The following is an 8510-nucleotide window of genomic DNA, read 5'->3' on the forward strand; positions in this document are numbered from 1 at the left end:
TTGGAACATGGGAATATTTTATGGAAGGCAAATATTGTATTGAAAGAAGAACAGCAATAACAGTCTCTGTAACCATCTTTTCTATTTTTCCAGCCGTTTCAGGCATTTGTCCAACAGTGATTCGAGTGTTGTCTTGCATATCCATGCCGAGTTCCCCGATGAAGGACGTTGGGACCTCGATACAAGGCTGGCGGTGACCTCCTCTGGCTGGCTCGTCTGAACTGCGCTGACTTGTCTTCTAGGGCACCAACATTGCATTAGTCACGGGGTTTCCGAAGACCTTTCCACACAAAGCACACAGGAAAAGAAGAATATTGTTTAGAATGCCATGTCATTTTTGAATTATTGAAGTAACACTATTAAAATGTTATGTCAGAATTAGTTGAACTGAATTCTTTTCAAATCTTACCAAAGGTTGGATTAGCTTTTGATGTTTGCCGGTGGTTGGTGTGCATTTTCATTCTAGAGGACAGCCATCTGTAAGAAGTGTCTGCAGGTACAAAAGACAATGTGTGAACAGAGTGTCCCTCTTATTTTTCATTTGGTCAAGAGGGTGAGGGTTAGCCAGTTTCAAAGACAAACCTTGTTATTGTCATTGGAAAGGATATGAAGGGTTCCTTCCTAAAACACTGCAAGAGCCATTTTATACTAATGCCATGAATTGTATTGTGTAGTTATAATTACTTACATCAAGTCAAGTATCACCTGAAACCGTGTGTGTGTGTGTGTGTGTGTGTGTGTTGCATTGCCTTGTAAATCAAATATAGACATCTCAACAGAAGAGTGTTTTCAGGGGGCATAGTGCATTATCCCAGCTCATGTCTTCTACTTGCGCTTGTGGCCCAACAACCTAGCATCCATGGAGAAAATAAGTTTCCCTGCTATGCACAACAACTAATAAAAAAAAAGACATTTGAATGTATCTTCTACGAGTTGTTGAATTGCCCATCTATCAGCATACCACATCATATTTTGCAAGGTCATCACAAGGCCACAAGCACAAAGGAGGATGAGAGTTTGGATAGTGGAAAGGAAACAAGGTAGGCCTACATGTTTTGCACTTTAGTGTAATCCTGCTTTTAAAAAGAAAAAGAAAAACAAAAAAAATCAGGCGCTAGAACAAGATCCATCTTCTCACCTGCACAGCATATAAGGAAAGACAACATTCTTTGGAGCAACTTGTTCCAGTTAGACAGATGCATTTTTTTTAACTTTTTTATTTGGCTACAATGCTTACGCTTTTCGGCCCTTGTGGCCTTCTTCAGGGCGTATAAATTGCAACCTTTAGTGCCTCTGCATCTGTCTACCTGGACCAAGTTTGAGAGCCCCTACACTGATGAGCACCACGGAAAAAAGGTGAAGACACAGAAGCACTCAAATTACTGGTACCTGCTTGTGTTTGGAGCAAATTGGATGATGACTGAATGGGAAGACTCCAACGTAGTGGTGAGGGTGGAGTTTTGCTTCATCATGTTGCTTTCTTCGGGAACTTCTGTAGATGAGAATTGCGGACATTAGGAAGAAATACAGAATATATCTTTCAATGATCTACAATAAGCCTCTCGAATTCTATACAAGAAAATGGTCTGAGTCAGAACAGAGACAGAAATGTCAAGGAAACATAAACCTAATATTCGACTGCATCTGGCTTTCCAAGCTATTCACGGATATGAATGAAAATGTGACAGACAGTGGGAGCAGGTTGCATAGCAACTCGTAACTCCACAGCTGCCTGCCCTGGAGCAATGCAAGATGGACAAGTGATCCGACTGCTGTATTCTGTGTACCTACCAGAGGTTATGCCAAATGTGTTATATGATGAAAACAAAAACGCAACCAAATGACGTCACAACCACTAAATAGCAGCCTGTAACAACTGCTTGATGTCTGTGTTGTATGTGTCAGCTGAGCTCGTGCATTCACGCACATCTCGCTGAGTAATTACTGCAGCCAGCTACGTTTCAATGCAGTGGCCAGTAGCTCTACACTCGGTATAGTTAGGTGACCACATCTAGTCAAAGGCTTGCCTGGTCAAATGCCAATTTATGAGTTCGGTGTGTATCGCTAGTCACAACTGATCTTTCCGAACATACGGTTAGTTCTAACACTCAAGTTATAACATCCCTAGGTGAAACTACGAACACAAGTCTCCATAGGAATGAATATGTACAGCACCATGCACCACAGCCAACAAAAAGGGTTTCCTAAATAAATCGTGTTTTCACCAGCAACATTTTAAAATGCCTTGTTTTCAACCACAGGACCCTCCTTGGTCAACCAACGAAATGTTGAGAAATGTTGGTCTTGTTGAATCGGTGTTTAATAGAATAATTGTCAACATCACATTCCTTGTTAGCTAGCTAGCTGGATGCCCGTGTTATTTGACAGGGCAGGTGGGCTAACATAGCCGCTAGCCCGGTCGTCAAGGTTTCATTTCCATCGAAACTATTTAGTTAATTGTGCTCATGCTTGATGTACATGTAAGTTCAAAAGACCATGGTCATATTTTACAGTCGATTTCCCAAGAAAAACAAGACAGAGTATGGCTATTGATTTTGTAGCAGTGTAGCTTTCATGGCTAATGTATGGGGGTTTCCCCCCACAGCTAATACTGCAGGCTAGTTAGCCATGACACTGTTATACAGACTGGAAGCTTTTCATGACTTACTTGTTCAGGAGGCTAGGTGGTATTGATCCAGACTTCAGCGTCAGGTGTTGGCCATAACTTGCTCTGTATTGTCCCAGATTGTGAAAGCATTAATCCGGAAAATGTTCCCTCAGACATTGAACAGGCACGTATGTGGTGTTCTGCTGGTATTTATAGAGTTTTCAAATGAATGGGCGTGCTAGTGGGTGGAGAGAGGGCGTGGACGAGTTGAGAGCGAACAAGGCCATGACGTCATCTCGGGCACACACGAGCTTTGCGTCAATTGGATGCTGTGTCAGAGTTTGTTTACAAACTGGGAGGAACCTCCAGCACAGCTCCGTGTACACAGTAACACATTGCAAACCACTGGGATGGCTTCAGGAGGTCAGAGTAACTCATTTTAAGGCCCCAAAACATCTTAAGGTCAAAATTTTACGCCATGGGCACTTTAAATGAGCTCACTTGCTCTACACGTTCTCCATTGATGTACAGGGGGGCAGGAGCATCTTTGTTCCGCCGGAAGTCCAGGATGAGCTCCTTCGTCTTGGAGATGTTCAGGGCCAGGTTGTTGGATGCACACCACTCTCCAAGTTTCAGGACCTCATCCCTGTAGGCCTCCTCCTTTCCCTCGGTTATCAGCCCCACCACTGTTGTGTCATCTGCAAATTTGACAATGATGTTCTCTGGGTGGATGGGGCTACAGTCAAACGTGTAGAGGTAGTAGAGAAGTGGGCTCAACACACATTCTTGGGGCGAGCCGGTGCTGAGGGTGCGGGTGGTTCAGAGATGGTGACCTAGTTTCACCTGTTGGGGACGATTAACAAGGAAGTCTTTGATCCAGGAGCATGTGGATGATGGAAGTCCTAGATGTCTCAGCTTGGGGATTAGGATGTCAGGAATGATGGTGTTAAAAGCTGAGCTATAATCGATGAAGAGCATCCTGACGTAGCTCCCTTGTCTTTCCAGGTGACTCAGTGCAGAGTGGAGAGCAATGGCTATTGCATCCTCAGTGGATCTATTTGCCCGGTATGCAAACTGATGAGGGTCTAGGGTTGGGGGGAGACAGGCTTTTATATGCCTCAGCACCAGTTTTTCAAAGCACTTGGTGATGACTGGAGTGAGTGCAACAGGGCGAAAGTCATTGAGGGTGGTAGTAGATGCCTTCTTTGGAACAGGTATGATGGTGGCAGATTTCAAGCAGGCTGGGATGGTGGCTTGTTTCAGTGACAGGTTGAAAATGTCAGTGAAGACTGGTGCTAGTTGGGCTGCACATGCCTTGAGCACCTTTCCTGGTACGCCATCCGGGCCTGTTGCTTTCCTCGGGTTCACAGCACGAAGCACTCGCTTCACGTCATCAGCCGCAACCTCCAGAGTGGGTGGGGGGGTTTAAGGTGTGGAGTGGGTTGTTGCAGGGGCTGGAGTGGTACGCCTGAATGCTGCGCCTGACCTGCAAAGCGGGCAAAGAAGCTGTTCAGCTCCTCCGCTATTGCTGCATCTCCATCTCCATGAGACACAGAATGTCCCCTACTGTATAATTAGTGATGGACTGAATACTCTGCCACATCTGCCGGGGGTTGTTCAGCTGCTCCTCAATCCGCCTTTTGTGGTCAGCTTTGGCTGCCTTGATGCCTCTTCTTAGGTCGCAGTGTTTCCCACAGAAATTCTGGAAACTATGGGGGCAGCAGGGATTTTTTCCCGGGGGGGGGTCGTCTTCTCACGCGGGCCTTGGGGTTGTATTCACACAGCGTAAATGCAAAACGGCAAAACAATGAGTACAGTATGACATTGGCGCATGGAGAAACTATAGGCCTGGGCCTACATTTCAGCCATTTATATTTTGAGAAATAAGGCTACCCATTTTACCCATGACATGTATAATAGTAGTACATTGTCATTGTCAAAAAATGCAGTACAGTGAATCATTTCTGTTTACAACACAGTTTCATTCGTCCCTCATGCAGGGGTCTATATAATGAAAACAATAATAAAACAAAATAGGAGCAGAGATAAGAATTTAAGATCACTGTGTGTAACGCATAGACAAAAAGGGTCTAAGAGGGTAGGCTATGCCTTTTCCCCCACACACATAGGCGTACACATTCTACATGAGGGGTGCTTGTCACAGGGCCAGTTTTTCAAAATTCCTTCCATTAAAAGGGCTGAACAACATATTACACATTTATGTCTATATTATTCACATTCATTTCTATAACTTATGCAGCCCGTGAAGGCCTGTCACCTAACTCATTACAACTGTAAAACAAAGCCTGGGGAGTGTTAGTAAACTCATCCCAACTGTCCCTCTGAAGTTTTTTTTTATATTGCTCCCAAACCCAAGTTAACTATAACAACTTGACTAGGCTTTTGATCCCTCTGTCTTTCAAGCACTTGTGGTTTTCTCTATAGGATGTATTTACTCCAGGAGGAAAATGCGAAGGAAATCGTAATTTAAATCGTTTTTAACAAAAACGGAAATCGTTAAAAAAAAAAAAAAAAGTAAAAAAAAAAAAAAATTTTTTTTTTTTTTTTTTTTTTTTTACATTTTCGTAAACTATGGCGGACAAATTTAAACTATGGCGGGCCGCCATAGTTTCCTCAATGTATGGGAAACACTGGGTTGGCGCGAGCACTGCTGTATAGCACTGTCACCAGACCTGAAAGCTACATCACGGGCCCTAAGGAGTGTGCGCACTTGGCTGGTCATCCATGGTTTTTGGTTTGGGTAAACCTGGATAGTCTTTTCCACAGTGACCATGCCAATACAGTACTTGATGTAAGACAGTACAGTGTCGGTATATGTGCTCAGATCCTCATGATGGAAGGCTTCCCAGTGTGTCTGCTCAAAGCAGTCCTGCAGACGGGGGAGAGCATCATCAGGCCAGGTGGTAATTGTACGGCGTGTGGGCCTTGATTGGCGGCTGAGGGGGGTGTATGCGGGGGTTAGGAATAGGGAGAGATGATCAGACTGGCCGAGGTGGGGTAGGGGTGTGGCTTTGTATGCATGCTTGATGTTAGAGTATACATGGTCCAAAGTTTTTTCTCCTCTTGTTGGGCATTTAACATGCTGATGGAATTTAGGCAATACCGTTTTTAAATTGGCCTTATTAAAGTCGCCAGCCAGTAGATGTACTGCGTTTGGGTAGGTTCTCTGATGGTCATTAATGATGTTAAGGAGCAGAGAGAGCGCTATTTTAACATTAGCGTCTGGGGGAATGTAAACAGCAGTGATCACAACAGCGGCTATCTCTCTTGGCAGATAGAATGGTCTACATCTCACTGACATGCACTCTAGGTCGGGAGAACAATGGCTATCCAAAACAGCACTGCTATTGCACCAACCTTCATGCACGTAGATGCAGAGCCCTCCTCCTCTTTTTTTTCCAGAGTTGTTATTCCGGTCCCACCTGTGTAGCGTGCGTCCTTCAAGCTGCACCGAAGCGTCTGGGATTTCTGCGTGAAGCCACGTCTCTGTGATGATAAGTGCACAACTATCTCGAACGCAGCGATTCCCAGCGAGCAGTAATTCCAACTCATCCGTTTTGTGTACCATGGACCTGACATTTGAGAGATAAAGGCTTGGTAGCGGAGGTTTGAGTGGCCGTTTCCTTAGTTTAGTCAAGAGTCCAGCCCTGCACCCCCTCTTTTGCTTCCTCTCTCTTCTCCGCCTGCGACGCTTGAAAGATGCGCAAACAATCCACGGTGATCCAAGCGGTCTCGCTATTTCGTCCGGAATGTTATGGAAGTTTTGAAACTCACGGCAGATCATCCTCTTTTGTTGAAAACCAATGTCAATTAATTCCACACGATTGTAGGTCATATTACTGTCCGATGTCAACAAACAAAACAAAAAAATACATATAAAAAACATTTAGAAAGTGCGAAAGTAGGGAGAGCTGTAAGCCGCTGCATCTGAATGCGCCGCCATGGCAACCAAAAAAAAAAAAAAAAAAAAAAATGAAATATGAAGAGTGTAACAATGTTCATAAAACTCCATCAAGCCATTTCTACATTACTTGATATATTTATTTCTTAATGTCACACCAAAGGACATATTTTCAGCAAATTGCTTTATCAACGTAAATAAATAATCAATTAATAGACCAACATTGTGACCACTTGGATTTTTTGACAGATTAATTGCTGCACTATGTAGACATACCTGTATACTTTTTCCCCTCATCAACAATGTTTTGTAAAAAAATTGCTTTTTCTGCCTAACTGTCATCTACCCACATACTTAAGGTATGGACATAGACAGTATAGACAGACAGTACACATAGGCCTACAGACATTTGAAGTCAAAGTTGCGTCCGTTTCCCCACTCTTATTTGACAAACATCTTGGTTGCGTCCGCTTCCCCACTCTTATTTGACAAACATCTTGGTTGAACGGTTTCATAGCATGCAAAATATGTCGAGACGTCGGAAAGTTAGTGACCTCCTGAGAATCAGGAAGATATTTTAAAAGTAAAAAAACAAGGCCAACTGCCAGTCCTTCTAGTGAGTAAATCAATTGTCAATACGAAATGAAATATGAGTGGTACCCTTGGATTCCCTTAAAGCGATGAGGCGATAAGCTTGACAGGGAGGTGTGAACCACACAGAATTCAAGACATTTCCGCATGACAATAGCAGAATGTGCCTTTGAGGGGTTGAGAGGAATGACTGCAGGTTGCGTTCCTCATGGGGCAATGGCTCTACAAATTACACAATCAACTTGGAATACAACAACCCTCAGAATATGAATTATGATAAATTGAAAAATTNAAAATTTAATATTTAAAAAAACGTATATTTTTAAAGGGACACTGTGTGAGATTTTTAGTTAATTATTTCCAGAATTCATGCTACCCATTCACTAATGTTACCTTTTTCATGAATATTTACCACCACCATGTTATTCTAAGTATTCATTATGACTGGAAAAATTGCCCTTTTCATGCATGAAAAGGGGGATCTTCTCCATGGTCCGCCATTTTGAATTTCCAGAAATAGCCATTTTTAGCTGCAAAAATGACTGTACTTGGGCCATACTAGAAAATATTAGTTTATTACTTAGTAAACTATCATGAAAAGGTCAAATTTGGCAATAGGCGACACAGTTTCAATGAGCAGCATAGTTGCAGTACATTTTTTGACCATTTCCTGCACAGTGTCCCTTTAAATGGCCAATTCCTTGTCTAAATGTAGCCTGCAATGTCATGAACAACACCTGAAATGCTGGTGTTTGGTTCTTTATTCATTTCAGAGATAATGGGACTCAAAAATATGGCATCATACAAATCACTTAGTAATAATATGGTAATGCCATAGTAATATCACATGACAGCATGTCTATCAGAATATGTGAAGGATGGAGATGGTCCATGAGGATGCAGGAAGTTCAGTTTCACCTCTCCAGTGCTCCACATACATTCCTGCACATGCTAGCCACTAGTTGCCATCATATACAGCTACAACATACTCTTTCATGCTTGAACATTTTGAAAATTCCCTTACTGAGCTTATTCTTTCAACCCTGCCTTCTCTGAATGCTGAAAATTGTCTAGCTGTCACACTGTTGAACATTACCCCCAACCGCCACCAGGTGTCCAGCTACGCCAACGTCCCAGGTCAGGACCTCCACCACACTGGTCTCCAAACAACGGCCCGCGGGCCAACTGCGGCCCGCGGGCAGCAAATTTCTGGCCCGCCATGAGGTCCTTAAAAATGAAACCATAAATGCGCCTATTTGTGGCCATGCGCGATTTTCGATCACAAAAACGTCAGTTATCTCTCCTAAGCATTCACAAACAGTTAAATCTTATAATAACAGTCTCATGACAGACATTGACAATGAGGGAAAATGGTGAAGTGCAATCTGT

The 8510-nt window shown here is 43.2% G+C and overlaps 1 long non-coding RNA gene across 2 annotated transcripts; it reads right to left on the reverse strand.

The window, feature by feature from the left end:
- On the reverse strand, positions 1 to 3045 carry LOC134444277 (uncharacterized). Of its 2 annotated transcripts, XR_010033909.1 has the most exons (4): positions 2669 to 3045; positions 1390 to 1492; positions 410 to 490; positions 1 to 280 (listed from the first exon to the last, which is right to left on the reverse strand). It is a non-coding gene; the product is annotated as an uncharacterized LOC134444277 (long non-coding RNA). The 2 variants fall into 2 exon arrangements; XR_010033908.1 differs by lacking the exon at positions 2669 to 3045 and having other exon boundaries at positions 1390 to 1794.
- Positions 3046 to 8510: the final 5465 nt, after the last annotated feature.

Source organism: Engraulis encrasicolus, unplaced genomic scaffold (assembly GCF_034702125.1).
Source record: "Engraulis encrasicolus isolate BLACKSEA-1 unplaced genomic scaffold, IST_EnEncr_1.0 scaffold_49_np1212, whole genome shotgun sequence".
Classification (NCBI taxonomy): Eukaryota; Metazoa; Chordata; class Actinopteri; order Clupeiformes; family Engraulidae; genus Engraulis; species Engraulis encrasicolus.